The sequence below is a fragment of the Suncus etruscus genome, chromosome 2 (genome assembly GCF_024139225.1).
Source record: "Suncus etruscus isolate mSunEtr1 chromosome 2, mSunEtr1.pri.cur, whole genome shotgun sequence".
Lineage (NCBI taxonomy): Eukaryota > Metazoa > Chordata > Mammalia > Eulipotyphla > Soricidae > Suncus > Suncus etruscus.
In genome coordinates this window covers 7,195,427-7,213,239 of record NC_064849.1, presented here as the reverse complement: position 1 = coordinate 7,213,239, position 17,813 = coordinate 7,195,427, and the positions used below count along the sequence as shown (strand labels likewise).

The 17,813-nt window shown below is 44.2% G+C and overlaps 1 protein-coding gene and 1 non-coding gene across 2 annotated transcripts in view; both read left to right on the top strand.

Moving 5' to 3' along the window:
* Positions 1 to 17,813, top strand: part of ADCY9 (adenylate cyclase 9) — a 102,275-nt gene that overhangs the window by 49,423 nt on the left and 35,039 nt on the right. The window lies entirely within an intron of this gene.
* LOC126003012 (U6 spliceosomal RNA) lies at positions 11,651 to 11,757 on the top strand. Its single transcript, XR_007493559.1, has one exon. It is a non-coding gene; the product is annotated as a U6 spliceosomal RNA (small nuclear RNA).

Genomic DNA, 17,813 nt, shown 5'->3' with positions numbered 1-17,813 from the left:
GTTTTTGGGTCACATCTGGCCACGCTCAGGTTTACTCCTGGCTCCATGCTCAGAAATCGCTCCTGGCAGGCTCAGGGGACCATATGAGATGCCGGGATTCGAACCACTGACCTTCTGCATGCAAGACAAACACCTTACCTCCATGCTATTGCTCTGGCCCACATTCTTCCATCTTCATACGGGCAGTTCCTTGAGCTCCTGCCTGGCTTGGAGCCTGACCTTCATGCCCTCTTCTCAGGCACAATGCTCAGCAGTTCACCTGTCCCCACTGTCCTCCTTGATGGATGTGTTGGGCTTAGGAGCATGTATGTGCCAGGCCAGCAGCTGAACCTTGGGAGGAAGGTATGTTATCAGGTCCTTTCACAGTAGGAAACTAGGCAAAGGGCTGAAGTGATTTTCTGAAGGCATCCTGAGCCCTCTGTGAAGGCCGTGGCATCTGAACACACTACACTGATTTGGGCCTGGAGTCCACACACTGAATTGAAGAAAATCAGCCCATTTGAACTGACAGTAAGGATGTATTCCTGCTCCACAGTACCTCACATGTCCTATCTCATTAGAAGTGACACTACAACTAACTCATCTGGAGTTAAATTCCAAGTAACTGAAAAGAATAAATATTTTGTTCCTGTTATCTTTGTGGCAATAGCAAGATACAAGACCCTAAGGGTGTTTAAAATATTTTGTGGTATTTATATGTGATTTATGGGAAGATAACTTCCTGAAAAACTATTTTGGCTCATAGAAAGTGACTCCTTTGCAAGCACCTTTAAGTCACTGTGGAGCCTAGGTTATGTGTGTTTTCATAGCAACCAACTGTGAGAACACTGGCAGCTAAGATCCAGCAGCCCTGTCAGAATTGTGTAACCAACCATTCCAGAAGTGCCATGGGGCTGCAGGGGTGGGTGTCCCAGTGGTGGGTGGCTGAGTGGCCACCAGATCCATATCTCCCACTGTGAATACAACTCTGTTTTGCTGGGACTGTCTGTTCTTTTGGGAAACAACAATTTTGAAAATATTGTGAAATAGGATGCAGGCACAGAAGATTGTATATCATAGACCTATAAGGTGAGGGATAAGGATTAGAAAGTGGATGCTCTGGGGCCAGAGGTAAGGCATTTGTCTCGCATGCAGAAGGATGGTGGTTCGAATCCCAGCATCCTATGTGGTCCCCCGAGCCTGCCAGGAGAGATTTCTGAGCGTAGGGCCAGGGAGTAACCCCTGAGTTCTGCTGGGGGTGACCCCCCCCCCAAAGAAAAAAAAGAAAGCGGATGCCCTTGTATCTATAGCTGGGTTTACAAAAGAGAAAAGAGAACACTGTGTCTAGGCTATGGTTTGGCAGTAATCTGCATGCTCAAACCTGCATTTATACATGCAGAATTATACATGCAGAACTGTCAGCCATAGTCAGCTGGGCCCTCCAAAGATTCCTGTCCTTCCCTTAGGCCTCTTCTCTATGGATTTTTTTTTGGGGGGGGGTCACATCTGTGACGGCACTTGGGTTAATCCTGGCTCTGTGTTCAGAAGTCAATCCTGGTAGGCTTAAGGGACCATATGGGATGCCGGAATTTGAACCATGGTTCGTCCTGTGTTGGCCGTGTGCAAGGCAAATAAATGCCTTACCACTCTACTATCACTCTGGCCCCTCTATGTGTTTATTTCTCAAATGTGCATCCTTAAGCACTGGTCTTAACTTTGTTTGGTTTTGCCAGAAGTTTTTATTTTATTTTGTTTTGTTTTGGGGCCACATCTGACGGCGCTCAGGGTTTATTCCTGGCTCTGCACTCAGAAATCACTCCTGGCTCAGGGGACCATATGGGATACTGAGGATAGAACCTGCGTCAGTCCTGAGTCAGCTACATGCAAGGCAAGCACCCTACCACTGTGCTACCACTCTGGCCCCATGCCAGAGTTTTTATTTTATCTCTAAACATTATAAAGCCTCAGCTCCCAACACTTTTTTTTGGAGGGAGGGGGTTCTACACCGTACCTCAAAAATCACTCTGGCAGGATTGGGGGATGGATCATATTGGTTGCTGGGGATTGAACCAGACTGTTCTCAACTGGTCACGTGCAAGGCAAATGTCCTATCGGCCCTACTGTGCAATCACTCCAGCCCCTAATGATCACTTTCTTAACTTATTCAGTCTACCCAGTGAAATGCCCTTGTTCTTACAAGACATATGCCAAAGACTGAGAGTATAATAGGGCCATGACACCGGCAGCTAAGCAGATCACTCAGTGGCCAGGAGAGAGAACAGAATAAACAGATGCATGTATACAAACATACACAGAAGGATGTGCATGTATAAAGACTATAAATGCTTGTGTACATAAAGAAAGATAGGCACATGTTTATATAAACATATGCATAAAGGACCTATACGCATAAACGCATGCAAACTATATATAGTCACATAAACATTTACATATAGAGACATATAAATTTGCATATATATGCATGTATAGATTTAAAGAGAAAGCAACTTTGGGGCTGGAGTGGTGGTGCAGTGATAGGGTGCTTGGCTTGCATGCGACTGACCTAGGACAGATTGTGATTTGGTCCCCCAAGCCAGGAGCAATTTCTGAGCACATAGCCAGGAGCAACCCCTGAGCGTACAGGGTGTGGCCCCCCCCCAAAAAAAAAGAGAGAGAAAGCAAATTTGACAAAAAATATCCATAATAGTTATTGAACTGATAAATGGCATTTGCTACCCACCTCTACAGCCCCTTGGCTTTCAACTTTGTAAGTTTGAGGGGCTGGAGTGAGTGCACAGCAGGTAGGGCGTTTGCCTTGTATAAACTGACACAGTTGGATTCTCAGCACCCTGGTCCCCTGAGCCTGCCAGGAGTGATTTCTGAGCAAGGAGTCAGGAGCAACCTCTCAGTGCAGCTGGGTGTGGCTTCCAAACAAAAACAAAAAGCTTTTTAAGTGAAATTTCTCATAACAAGAAGTTGTGAGAGAGAGAGAGAGAGAGAGTGCAGTAGAGAAGGCAATTGTCTTGCATACAACTAATGGGTTAGAGCACAGGTATCCTATATGGTTCCATTATCACCACAGGAGTGATCCCTGAACACAGAAACAGGAGTAAGTCCTGAGCACAGCCGATGTAGCCCCAAAACAATAAATAAATAGAAAGTGATTATAATATCTACTCTTATCCATTATCTGATTTGTCTCCCATTCTCCCAATTGTAGCAGCACCTGTTGGGAGTCTGTCTTATTCTCACTCAGGATGCAATCAAGGGACTATGCTGCATCTAGTTTCCACATTGCAGTCGTCACCTTTGGCCTGTTTATGCCATTAGTATACCAGCATTTTGGAATAGCCTGGATGTTTCTCTAGCCAAAGTCTTTGCATTGACGTATGCTCCACACAAGTAGAAATGCAAGCAAGGGTTTTCAGAAGATTTGAAGAAGGATCATGGAATAGATGTGAAACATAACTTGGCCAGCATTCCAGAAAGCCACCACCCTTGTCCTTCAGGGCAAGGGTTTTCAGAAGGGTTTGAAGAATGATCATGAAATAGATGTGAAACATAACTGCCAGCATTCCAGGAAGCCACCACCCTTGTCCTTCAGGGCCACATCCTGACTTGTGTTCATACTCCATGATCTGGCATCTGGGGTGTATGTCCATGTAGTCTGCTTTGTCACTTGCCCTGGTATTTGTGCCCCTGTTTCTGTTGCTTTTGTGTTGGTGACTGTAATATTCTGCAGTAGCTGATAGACAAATGATAGTGGCCTTTGTCGACTAGGCCACTTTCTCAACCTCATACCTCTCTGTTTGGTCTTCCTCCAGCCTCATTGGACAGCTCCTCCTACCTGCTGAGTATTCACACTTCTTTCCCCTTCTGTGTCTACACCAAACTGCTCACTTGGATTTGTTGTTGGTTTGGTTTTTGGGCCACACTTAACCATGCTCAGGCCTTACTCTTGGCTCTGTCTGTGCTCAGGAATCACTCCTGGTGGTGCTTAGGGGAACTCTATGGGATGCTAAGGATGGAACTTGGGTCAGCTGCATGCAAGACAAGAGCTTTCCCAGCTGTACTGTTGCTTCCGCCATATTTGCTCACTTGTATTGTCATTTGAACAATTTTTCTTCTGGTTCTTATTCACCACTGTGACGGGCATTGCTTATTCTCCTCTATAGTCAGGGATGCTGAATGTCATGGTTTCCTTACAAGTTTCTCAGAGCCTCAATCACAGCAAGTGCTCACCGAGAACCAATAAGCAAGTAGCTTCTTCTTGTGCCTTACTGTGTGGCCAGGACCTTCTGTGCTTTGTTCTGCCCCACCCAGGTATTCAGGCTGGTTGTAGATGGACCATTGCTGCAGCAACCTGCCTCAGTTCCTCAGCTCTTTGGAGGCTGCTGTACTTGACTCCAGCTGGCTCTGCAGGTGCCAGGTCTTGTGGGCATCCTCAGGGAAGAAGTGTTCCCAGACTGTTGAGCTACTGTATCACACTCTCCAGGAGAGAACTCGTTATTTGTTGCAAGAATGAGTAGGATTAGTTATTAAGAAACCTTTTATTTTTATATTATTATTATTATTATTATTATTATTTTGCCATACCCAGTGGCATTCAGGGGTCCCTCCTGGCTCTGTTCTCAGAAATCACTTCTGGCAGGCTCTACAGGCTCAGGGGACCATATGAGATACCAGGGATCAAATCTGGCTCCATCAGGGTCAGCAGCATGCAAGGCAAATGTCCTACCACTGTGCTATCACTTCGGCCCCTGAAATCTTTTTTTTATTTGAATTTAAAAATTTTTTTTATTTAAACAACTTTACTACATACATGATTGTGTTTGGGTTTCAGTCATGTAAAGAACACCACCCATCACCAGTGCAACATTCCCATCACCAATGTCCCAAATCTCCCTTCTCCCCCGCCTGTACTCTAGACAGGCTTTCTATTTCCCTCGTACATTCTCATTATTAAGATAGTTCAAAACGTAGTTATTTCTCTAACTAAACTCATCCCTGTTTGTGGTGAGCTTCATGAGGTGAGCTGTAACTTCCAGCTCTTTTCTCTTTTGTGTCTGAAAGTTATTATTGCAAGAATGTCTTTCATTTTTCTTAAAACCCATAGATGAGAGAGACCATTCTGTGTGTGTGCCTCTCTCTCTCTCTTTCTCTCTCTCTCTCTCTGACTTATTTCACTCAGCATAATAGACTCCATGTACATCCATGTATAGGAAAATTTCATGACTTCATCTCTCCTGACAGCTGCATAATATTCCATTGTGTATATGTACCACAGTTTCTTTAGCCATTCATCTGTTGAAGGGTATCTTGGCTGTTTCCAGAGTCTTGCTATGGTAAATAGTGCTGCAATGAATATAGGTGTAAGGAAGGGATTTTTGTATTGTATTTTTTGTTCCTAGGGTATATTCCTAGGAGTGGTATAGCTGGGTCGTATGGGAGCTCGATTTGCAGTTTTTGGAGGAATCTCCATATTGCTTTCCATAAAGGTTGAACTAGACGGCATTCCCACCAGCAGTGGATAAGAGTTCCTTTCTCTCCACATCCCTGCCAACACTCATTCTTTGTGATGTGTGCCAATCTCTGGGGTGTGAGGTAGTACCTCATAGTTGTTTTGATTTGCATCTCCCTGATGATTAGTGATGTGGAGCATTTTTTCATGTGTCTTTTGGCCATTTGTATTTCTTCTTTGTCAAAGTGTCTGTCCATTTCTTCTCCCCATTTTTTGATGGGATTAGATGTTTTATTCTTGTAAAGTTTTGTCAGTGCCTTGTATATTTTGGAGATTAGCCCCTTATCTGATGGGTATTGGGTGAATAGTTTCTCCCACTCAGTGGGGGGTTCTTGTATCCTGGGCACTATTTCTTTTGAGGTGCAGAAGCTTCTCAGTTTAATATATTCCTATCTGTTAATCTCTGCTTTCACTTGCTTGGAGAGTGCAGTTTTCTCTTTGAAGATGCCTTTTGTCTTAATGACCTGGAGTGTTTTACCTACGTGTTGTTCTATATACTTTATGGTTTTGGGTCTGATATCGAGATCTTTCATCCATTTGGATTTAACCTTCGTACATGATGTTAGCTGGGGGTCCAAGTTCAATTTTTTGCAAGTGGCTAGCCAGTTGTGCCAACACCACTTGTTGAAGAGGCTTTCTTTGCTCCATTTAGGATTTCTTGCTCCTTTATCAAAAATTAGGTGATTGTATGTCTGGGGAACATTCTCTGAGTATTCAAGCCTATTCCACTGATCTGAGGGCCTGTCTTTATTCCAATACCGTGCTGTTTTGATAACTGTTGCTTTGTAGTACAGTTTAAAGTTGGGGAAAGTAATTCCTCCCATATTCTTTTTCCCAATGATTGCTTTAGCTATTCTAGGGTGTTTATTGTTCTAAATGAATTTCAAAAGTGCCTGGTCCACTTCTTTGAAGAATGTCATGGGTATCTTTAGAGGGATCACATTAAATCTGTACAATGCTTTGGGGAGTATTGCCATTTTAATGATGTTAATCCTGCCAATCCATGAGCAGGGTATGTGCTTCCATTTCTGCGTGTCCTCTCTTATTTCTTGGAGCAGAGTTTTATAGTTTTCTTTGTATAGGTCCTTCATATTTTTAGTCAAGTTGATTCCAAGATATTTGAGTTTGTGTGGCACTATTGTGAATGGGTTTGCTTTCTTAATGTCCATTTCTTCCTTATTACTATTGGTGTATAGAAAGGCCATTAATTTTTGTGTGTTAATTTTGTAGCCTGCCACCTTGCTATATGAGTCTATTGTTTCTGGAAGCTTTTTCATAGAGACTTTAGGGTTTTCTAGGTAGAGTATCATGTCATCTGCAAACAGCGAGAGCTTGACTTCTTCCTGTCCTATCTGGATTCCCTTGATATCTTTTTCTTGCCTAATAGCTATAGCAAGTACTTCCAGTGCTATGTTGAATAGGAGTGGTGAGAGAGGACAGCCTTGTCTTGTGCCAGAATTTAGAGGAAAGGCTTTCAGTTTTTCTCCATTGAGGACAATATTTGCCTCTGGCTTGTGGTAGATGGCTTTAACTATATTGAGAAAGGTTCCTTCCATTCTCATCTTGCTGAGAGTTTTGATCAAGAATGGGTGTTGGACCTTATCAAATGCTTTCTCTGCGTCTATTGATATGATCATGTGATTTCTATTTTTCTTATTGTTGATGTTGTGTATTATGTTGATAGATTTATGGATGTTAAACCAGCCTTGCATTCCTGGGATGAAACCTATTTGATTGTAGTGGATGATCTTCTTAATGAGGCATTGAATCCTATTTGCCAGGATTTTGTTGAGGATCTTTGCATCTGTATTCATCAGTGATATTGGTCTGTAATTTTCTTTTTTGGTAGCATATATGTCTGGTTTAGGTATCAAGGTGATGTTGGTTTCATAAAAGCTATTTGGAAGTGTTCCTGTTTTTTCAATTTCATGCAAGAGTCTTGCCAGGATTGGTAGAAGTTCCTCTTGAAAGGTTTGAAAGTATTCATTAGTAAATCCATCTGGGCCTGGAATTTTGTTTTTGGGCAGACATTTGATTACTGTCTTAATTTCCTCAATAGTGATGGGTGTGTTTAGATATGCTACATCCTCTTCATTCAACCATGGAAGATTATGAGTCCAAAAATTTATCCATTTCTTCCAGGTTTTCATTTTTAGTGGCATAGAGTTTCTCAAAGTAGTTTCTGATTACCCTTTGGATCTCTACCATATCAGTAGTGATCTCCCCTTTTTCATTCCTAATCCGAGTTATCAAGTTTTTCTCTCTTTTTTTGTTAGTTTTGCCAGTGGTCTATCAATCTTGTTTATTTTTTCGAAGAACCAACTTCTGCTTCCATTGATCTTTTGGATTGTTTTTCGGGTTTCCACTTCATTGATCTCTGCTCTCAGCTTTGTTATTTCTTTCTGTCTCCCTATTTTTGGTTCCTTTTGTTGAGCATTTTCTTTTTTTTTTTTTTTTTTTTTTTTGGTTTTTGGGTCACACCCGGCAGTGCTCAGGGGTTATTCCTGGCTCCAGACTCAGAAATTGCTCCTGGCAGGCACGGGGGACCATATGGGACGCCGGGATTCGAACCGATGACCTCCTGCATGAAAGGCAAACACCTTACCTCCATGCTATCTCTCCGGCCCCTTGTTGAGCATTTTCTAATTCTATGAGCTGCGTCATTAAGCTATTCAGGTATACCCCTTCTTCTTTCCTGATGTGTGCTTGCAAAGCTATAAATTTTCCTCTCAGTACCGCTTTTGCTATGTCCCTTAGGTTCTGATAGTTTGTGTCTCCATTGTCATTTGTTTCTAGGAAGGTTTTGATTTCCTCTTTGATTTCATTTCAGACCCACTGGTTATTCAGAATTAGGCTGTTTAACTTCCAAGTATTAAAGTTTTTCTTCTGTGTCCCTTTGTAGTTCACATATAATTTCAGGGCCTTGTGGTCAGCGAAGGTAGCCTGCAAAATTTCTATCCTCTTGATATTATGGAGGTATGTTTTGTGTGCTAGCATGTAGTCTATCCTGGAGAATGTCCCATGTACATTAGAGAAGAATGTGTATCCAGGCTTCTGGGGTGGAGTGTCCTGTATATATCTACTAGGCCTCTTTGCTCCATTTCTCTTTTCAGGTCTAGTATATTCTTGTTGGGTTTCAGTCTGGTTGACCTGTCAAGTGTTGACAATGCCGTGTTGAGGTCTCCCACAATTATTGTGTTGTTATTGATATTATTTTTCAGATTTTTCAACAATTTTATTAAATATTTTGCTGGCCCCTCATTCGGTGCATATATCTTTAGGAGAGTTATTTCTTCCTGCTGTACGTATCCCTTGATTAATACAAAATGTCCATCTTTGTCCCTTACAACTTTCCTAAGTATAAAGTTTGCATCATCTGATATTAGTATGACCACTCCAGCTTTTTTATGGGTGTTGTTTGCTTGGATGATTTTCCTCCAGCTTCTTATTTTGAGTCTATGTTTGTTCTGACTATTCAGGTGCGTTTCTTGTAGGCAGCAGAAGGTTGGATTGAGTTTTTTGATCCATTTAGCCACTCTGTGTCTCTTAACTGGTGCATTTAGTCCATTGACATTGAGAGAAAGAATTGTCTTGGGAGTTAGTGCCATCTTTATATCGAAGTTTGGTGTGTCTGTTGGTCAGTCTTGTCTTAAAGTAGGCCGTTCAGTTTTTCTTTTAAGAATGGTTTTGAGTCTGTAAAGTTTCTGAGCTGTTGTTTGTCTGTGAAACCATGTATTGTTCCTTCAAACCTGAAAGTGAGTTTTGCTGGGTGCAGTATTCTAGGCGAAGCATTTATTTCATTGAGTTTTGTCACTATGTCCCACCACTGCCTTCTGATCTTGAGTGTTTCCAGTGACAGGTCTGCAGTAAATCTCAAGGATGTTCCCTTGAATGTAATTTCTCTTTTCGATCTTGCTGCTTTCAGAATTCTGTCTCTATCTGTAGGATTCGTTCTTGTGACTAGGATGTGTCTTGGGGTGTTTTTTCTGGGGTCTCTTTTAGTTGGTACTCTGCGGGCATGCAGGATTTGATCGCATGTATTCATTAGCTCTAATAGTTTCTCTTTAATGATGTTCTTGACCGTTGATTCTTCCTGGAGATTTTCTTCCTGGGTCTCTGGAACTCCAATGATTCTTAAGTTGTTTCTGTTGAGCTTATCATAGACTTCTATTTTCATCTGTTCCCATTCTTTGAGTAATTTTTCCATTGTTTGATCATTTGCTTTAAGGCTTTTTTCCAATTTCTTCTGCTGTATGGAGTTGTTATTCATCTCATCTTCCAGTGTACTGATTCTATCCTCAGCTGCTGTTAACCCGTGGGAAAGCTCAACTATGTTTTTCTTCAATTCATCTACTGAGTTTTTCAGACCTACTATTTGACCTGAAATTTCAGTTTGGAGTTTTCTGATTTCTATCTTCATATTCTCTTGATTCTTATTAGTGTTCTCTTCTATACTTTCTTTGAATTCTTTAAACATCTTCCATATTGCGACTCTAAACTCCTTATCTGAGAGACTGACTAGTTGGTTGGTCATGTTCAAGTCATCAGATTGCCATCGTCATTCTCTATGTCTGGCACTGGCCTGAAATCTTTCTCTTTCTTTTCTTTTCTTTTCTTTTCTTTTCTTTTCTTTTCTTTTCTTTTCTTTTCTTTTCTTTTCTTTTCTTTTCTTTCTTTCTTTCTTTCTTTCTTTCTTTCTTTCTTTCTTTCTTTCTTTCTTTCTTTCTTTCTTTCTTTCTTTCTTTCTTTCTTTCTTTCTTCTCTCTCTCTCTTTCTTTCTTTCTTTTTGTTTTTTTTTGGGGGGTCACACCTGGCAGTGCTCAGGGGCCACTCCTAGCTCTACACTCAGAAATTGCTCCTGGCAGGCTCAGGGGACCATATGAAATGTCGAGATTTGAACCACCATCCTTCTGCATGCAAGGCAAATGCCCTACCTCCATGCTATCTCTCTGGCCCTCTGTTTTTACAACTCTTGATCTTCTTCTTCTTCTTCTTCTTCTTCTTCTTCTTCTTCTTCTTCTTCTTCTTCTTCTTCTTCTTCTTCTTCTTCTTCTTCTTCTCCTCCTCTTTGTTTTTTTTCTTTTCTTTTTGTTTTTTTTGGGCCACACCCAGGCTGACGCTCAGGAGTTACTTCTGAACTTAATGAGCTGAGGGCATAGCTTACACACACAACCCTATGAACAGAGGAGACTAGGGAAAGGTCTCATGGAGGGCTGGGGAAATACTTCCTAGTGTTTGATATGGATTCCCTGACTTAGGAATCTACACGGTCTGTGAATTTTATTTTGTTTTGTTTGAGGTGGCAAACAGGATGTTACAAATTGTATGTGGAGGGGCTGGAGAGATAGCACAATGGTAGGGAATTTGCTTTGCATGCGGCCAACACAGGACAGACTCTGGTTCAGTTCCCAGCATCCTACATGTTCCCCGGTGCCTGCCAGGAGTAATTTCTGAGCGCAGAGCCAGGAGTAACCTTTCAGTGCTGCCGGTTGTGGCCCAAAATTAAAATAAATAAATAAAAATTGCATGTGTTATAAAAATGCAATGCAAAGGAGCAGTAGGGTTTGATTGGGCGAGAACCTGTGACTCATAGCCATGTGTCCAGAGGTACTCTTGTGGGTCTCCAAGACCCAAAAGCATATTGGGAGCCTCAGCAGGAGCATTCTCACTTCAGATGCACCCAGAGCCTGGTGCTTCTACCTTGAGGCCCTGGAGGCTGATGTTATGCGTAGATCTTGTCAGTTGGTGATACGGAAATCTCTGCTCTGTGACCAGGGGCCTGACAGGTTACCAGCACTCAAGTTAAAGGGGAACAATCTACAAAGCACGGTCCTGGTGCTTGCAGCCCTCATTATGTATGGTGTCACTGCTCCCGAGCTCCTTGGTGCTCTTTAGACAGGCAGTTGTGGGAAGCAGGACCACCACACATAGCTGAATCCTGCAGGGGCAGGAGAGAGGGTGGTCGGCAAGGTGCCCAGTGAGCCTACTGGCCTCCTGAACTTGCCAAAGCACAGATCATGACTGCTCCTGAAACTCTGCCCCCTGCCTGGCTTAGTGGGTTCTGCCAAACCCTATTAGCACTGTGGCCTTGTGCCCAGATCAGCATTCAGACCCATGGAGTCAGAGAGAGCCCCCAGAAAACATTCATTTGTGCTCGCTTCGGCAGCACATATACTAAAATTGGAACGATACAGAGAAGATTAGCATGGCCCCTGCGCAAGGATGACACGCAAATTCGTGAAGCGTTCCATATTTTTAAATAAAAAAAAAAAAAAAAGAAAACAGTCATTTGTTCAGTGGTGTGCTTTACTACAAGTGTTAATTTTCGGTGGGTTTAAGAGGTCAGAGGCTCAGGTACGTGTTGTACAGGCTGCTTTTAGGAATCATTTTAGTAGAATGGCAAAGTGGAACAATGGCAACAGTGGAAAATATGATCGAGTTTATAAATATTCACATCTTCAGGAAGACTGTTAGGCAGGGTTGAGCTATATTCAGAGGGATTCTGAAGTAAAACTTCAGATTTTTTCTGTTTTTTTTTTCAGTGATTATTTTTATTTATTATTTTTGTTTTGTTTTGTTTTATTGGGTCACACCCAGCAGAGCTCAGGGGTTACTCCTGGCTCTATGCTCAGAAATCACTCCTGACAGGCTCGGGGGACCATATGGAATGCCAGTATTTGAACCACCATCCTTCTGCATGCAAAACAAATGCCTTACCTCCATGCTATCTCTCCAGTGCCTTGTTCTCTATTCTGCCTCACTTCCCAATGGGCCTTTCCTGTTTTTAGAGCTATTAGGGTGCCTTCCTCCTGAGTTTGCACTTAACTCACCTATGTTCACAGGTGATTGTTTTTATTTTGGCTTTTGGGCCACACTGATGGCTCTCAGGGGTTCTCCTGGCTCTGAGCTTAGAAATCACTTCCTGGAAAGCTTGGGGGGTGTTATGGGATGCTGGGGATTGAACCCAGCTTGACTAGGTGCAAAGCAAATGCCCTACCCACTATGATATCACTCTGACCCCTATTTTTTTGGGGGGAGGCAGTGATTTATTAACATGTGTGATTCTCCAAGGGGACGTGATTGGCGTGACAGTGGTCTTGGAGAGCCTGGCCAGAGCAGGCACCTCATTTCTTCCGCAGTGCCCATGTGCCTGCACCATCCTTTTCCTCAAATGTTTATATACCTAGAACATGTAGCTCTGAAGCCAGGGTTGACCTGGGTTATGCATTCAATGGAAAGATCCTACTGGCCTCCCAGTACATCCAGGTGTTTTTGTATTTGCCAGTTGACATTCTCAGCCAGAGGCAGTGACTTGATGGGTTGCTTTGCTCTGTGTGCTCACGTGGTCTGCCCAGCTCTTCCTCAATGGTGTCAGTGGCGCGGTGGGATACAGAAAGGCCTGTGGCATGGATATATCTGTGGCCCTGGGTATAGTCTGGACAGTGAGTGGGAGCACAGCTGTTCCTCACAGATAAATTTCTCCAGATCCTCAGGTCTGAGTGTCTGGAACCTTCCTTTCTAGTGGTGATAGAATCCAGCCAGTTCCCTCCACCTTTTCCCTAAGTCAGGAAACCATCTGTTTCCTTACTTTCTGCATTTTGTGAGCGAGAGGCTGTTGGCAGCAGCTCCCATGCTTGTCCTCAGAGCCTTGCTCTCTAGCCTTTTAGGGATCCCTGTCCTCAGAGCCACGCTCTGCTGGCCTTTGTGGGGATCCCTGCCCTCTGCTGGCTGCCCTGGCCCTGGTTTTGCTTTCACTTTTACCTGTGGGAGGATCTGTGGCATCTGTGTCTTCCTGAGGCCTAAATAATAGTTAAACACATGCTAGGGGAGGCTGGCATGGAGGAAAGGACTCAAGCCTGGAAGAAGCTTTCCCTTTCCTGCTCTGGTGCATTTGAAGAAGGTCTCAGAAAGGAAGGAGAGCTGAGAAGCACATGGGCTTCTTTTGAACCTGAGCAGAAGCAAGGGGTTCAGGGGAGCGGAGCGTGACTATGAGAGCTCCTCTCCCAGGAAGAGGACACCTCCTGCTCTGCACTTGGGGCTGTGGAAGCTCAGCCAGCTCTAATGCTCCAGGGCTCAGGGCACATGTCCAGCTAGAATGTGGTGGTGCTCTGCTCCCATTCCTGCTCTACAAAGACCAGTAGGGTGCCCTGGTGAGGGGGAGACTTGTCCCAGCAGGCCCATGCCAATAGGAGTCATTGTGTGGACCTGTGCCTCAACTCTACCACCCTGTTTGGGGACACAAACGTCCCCATGGCATTACATTGGGGAAAATTACATTATACATTACATTATGTCTGGGAAAAGCTGGGGGTGGGCCTGGGTCAGGATGGGAGCCAGCAGGGAGTCACACACCTGTAATTCCTGGAGAAGAGCTTCTCAAGATCAAGTTTGTTTTGTTTTACCCTTGCCTTGTTGAAATTTTAGTTCATCAGGGTTATTTAGCTTTACATCTTATATGGTGTTTTATGTTGTTATATGGCAGTGATCAGGGGTTACTCCTGGCTCTGCACTCAGGGATCACTTCGGGGCATATGGACTGCTGGGGATCAAACCCCATGTAAGGAGTTGGGCACATGCAAGGCAAGATCCCTATCTGCTGTGCTATCTCCCTGGCCCTTCGTATATGTATATGTCCCCCCCCACACTCTGCTACAATGTCTGTGGTTTGTTTGTTTGGGGGCCACACCCCAGCAGTTCTCAGGGCTACTCCTAACTCTATACTCAGAAATCACTCCTGGGGGTGATTAGGAGATAATATGAGGTTCTGGAGATGAAACCAGGTCAGCACACATGCACAGAAGGCAAATGCCCCAGTCACCATCCTTTTGCTTCAACCCAGAGCTGGTGTTTTTCGTAGTTTCCATTCAGGTGCCCTTTACCTGAAGGCCAATGGCAGGGGACTTTGATTCTGGGTGTCTCCCAGCCCCACCACTTGACTCAGAGCTTTCTCTTGTCTCTGCCTTAAAAGCAGCTGTTTAGGGATCTCTGTTCCAGCCTGTGGAGTGCCCAGGCCTGCCTGCTGTGATGCCACTATGGTTCATTTCAGGAAGTGTGCATCTGCCCAGAAACAACCCTTCCACCTCCCCCCAGGAACCCTTGGCAGCTGGCGCACTTTGAATGGTTAACTTTTCAGCCGGTAGCTCACTGATGACTTTGGGGACCCACGAATAACCATTATTTCTCCATTGTCCAGGAAGAAAAGGGCTCTAGCAGACAAGGGTCAGTGTTGCAAGTCAGCCCTTGATGGGGCTGGAAGGTGATGGGATGGAGGATGAGGTCTTTCTCCTCCAGCTCAGATCATTCATCTGCCACCCTGTTCAGCCGGTGATCTGAGGGTTCAAGATAGCGGCGGGTAGAAAGCAGTCATGCTTCAGGAAGTATCAGCTTTATTCAGTGGATAAGGCTGAATAATCCCCTTGCCTTCCTCAGACCCTTGCTTTTATAGACAAGAATCAGGTACCACCCTAGAGTGGGAGCTGAATACCAAGTATGGAATCTCCAATATACTATCACCAGGTCACACCTTAGGGTGTATACAATAATTGATTAGGGTAGGATCAGTATGATAATCTTATGGAAATATTTTCACATATAACAGGTCAGTACACATGTGCTTGTTGGCTCTGTTGACTGCCCTTACCTTCCTCTCCTTCCTGCCTGGAACTGTGCGCCTACTGGTAGCTTTGAGGCAGTGGCAGTGTCCCTCTTCCTCTTCCTCCAGGGGGGATGCTGGGGCCGAGAGCATCATCTCAGGAGCAGGGGCTCTGAAGTGCATCTTTTTGTTTGTTTGTTTGGTTTGTTGGTTGGTTTTTGGATCACACCGGGCAGTACTCAGGTGTTACTCCAGGCTCTATACTCAGAAATCACTCCTGGCAGGTTCGGGGGACCATATGGGATGCTGGGAATAGAACCACCATTTTTCTACATGCAAGGCAAATGCACTACCTCCATGCTATCTCTCTGGCCCCTAAGCGCATCTTTTAGAATTGCATTTAGGTCTGACTTTTTTTTTTTTTTGGTTTTTGGGCCACACCCGTTTGACGCTCAGGGGTTACTCCTGGCTAAGTGCTCAGAAATTGCCCCTGGCTTGGGGGGACCATATGGGACGCCGGGGGATCGAACCGCAGTCCGTTCCTTGGCTAGCGCTTACAAGGCAGACACCTTATCTCTAGCGCCACCTTCCCGGCCCCTACGTCTGACTTTAATCAAGTTCAAGTCAGAAGAGTCTGGTGTACCCTGGTGTCACACAGCCTGTGCATCATTGTTTGGTATTTTTCACTCTCAATAGATTCCTATGGAGTCCTGTGACCTCTCATGACTTTCTTGTGATTCTGTAGCATGGACATGCAGGGGACTCAGACTCCACCAGAACATTGCCATTTTTACAAGGTGGAAAAGACGTTTTGCTTTGTTTTTGTTTGTTTGGTCACATACAGTAATGTTCAGTGGTTGTTCCTAGCTCTGCCAGGAACTGAGGAATTAGTCCTGTTGGTGCTTAGGGGACCATTTGGGGTGCCAAATCTGGGCTGGCCTTGAGCAAGCCCTCTTATTCACTGTTCTATCACTCTGCCCCCATTGGTATCTCTTTTTTTTTTTTCACCGAAACCTTTGGTCTTCCAAAACAGAGGCAGTAGCTAAATATGAAATAGTTTATGAATAAGTTTGAAGACCTTGAATACTTGGTAGATGGTATGTTTTTAAGCTTTATTTTTCCTTAATGACTGGCTGTTTTTTCGTGAAATAGTTTCATGCTGTTGTCTCACAGACATAGTTCTGAGAAGGGATGAATTACCTTTCGGTAATATCAGTCAGTGTTCAGAGTGCTTATTCACTATTCCAAATGGTTGCCCGTCTTATGTTGGTTTCCCAACTCCAGTGAATCAAGATTTTAGGTAATGTTATGTCACACAGCCACCGGCAAATCTCAAAACATTCCCCTCTTTCTAATCTTTCTTCTGTCATGAGTTAATAGTCTCGTCCTTGATTCATGCTGGCTGGAGCCATCACACCCCAAAAAGAGTCCCACAGAGACCCTGGCCTTATAATCAGTGGGGACTCTAATGGTCCGACTTTTTCCACAACAGACTTTATACACACATAGATCCCATCAGTCTGCCCAAATGGAGCATGTTTCTGTGCCAAGCGGGTGTGCACAGACCTGGCATTAGAAGCAGACTTTACACACAGTTAGCACCTCTTCTGTACCAAGATGAGTGTGCACAGACCTGTTGGTGGTAGGTGAGACAAGCCCTCTGGGCACCACCACTCCCCACACTTCTGAGAAATGAAGCTGAGACAAGGCCTCAACGTGGATGAGGCTTGGAACAAATTACCGAGAGAATTAAGAAATTGAATTACTCATTCTCTTGTTTACCCTGGAATTATCAGAATAAATCATTAGCTGCCTTGTTTTGACCTTCTGCTTGGAAAGAGTCATTCAGATGAACTTGGACCCTTGGTCCGTTGAATCTGGTTACTCATTAAATCCTTATCTCTTATGAACTCAAGACTTTGCCTTGGCCGGAACTTGTTCACCCAGATCTGATGAACATCTTGGGGTAGGGGGGTTCATATCAGGCAACTAAGTCTGCTTTGCTTTACCATGCTGATCATCCTTTTTTGCTATTGATTTTAACTTTTTTACTTATGTATCTCACAGGACCTGGGATCAGACCCAGGGCCTTGCACATGCAAAACACAAACTCTGCCACTGCGCTCCATACCTGACTCAAAGGCCTTGCTCTCCTTGTAGCTGCCACAGAAAAACATATATGATACAACTCTGCATCTGTGCCAGGGGTGCTTGCAGAACTGCTTTATTGATACAACAGGGGCTCTGAGAGAAAATGTCCAATTCAAAATGGATCTTGACATCACAGGTCCAGCTGTGTTGATTGTATCAGCTCTTACCCTGAAGGTGTTCTCTACTGAGGGTGCTGTGTGTCAGTCTCTCTGCTGCTTCGCCTCAGCTCCTTGTGACTCAGATTCTACACTGCAGCATCTCTCTCTCTGGGCTGTGCAGTTTGGAAGTAGGGGGTCCAAATCCAATAGCTGTTCTCTAGAAGCCAGTTGCCCATTCTGTCACCCCCGTATTACCACAACCTTGTTGAAGCCTTGCTCTGTACTGACATGTGTCCCACCTGCAGTTTCTGCTCCTCTTCCCTAACTCCTGTCCTCACCCCTCTCCTGTTCCCTCATCTTTCCTTATTCTCCTGCTTGTTCCTCACTTTCTCCATTCCCCTTTAATCCCAGCATGAAATTCTGGAGCCCCTTACCCTTGCTATCCCCCTGCATTCTGTTTCTACTGCACCCA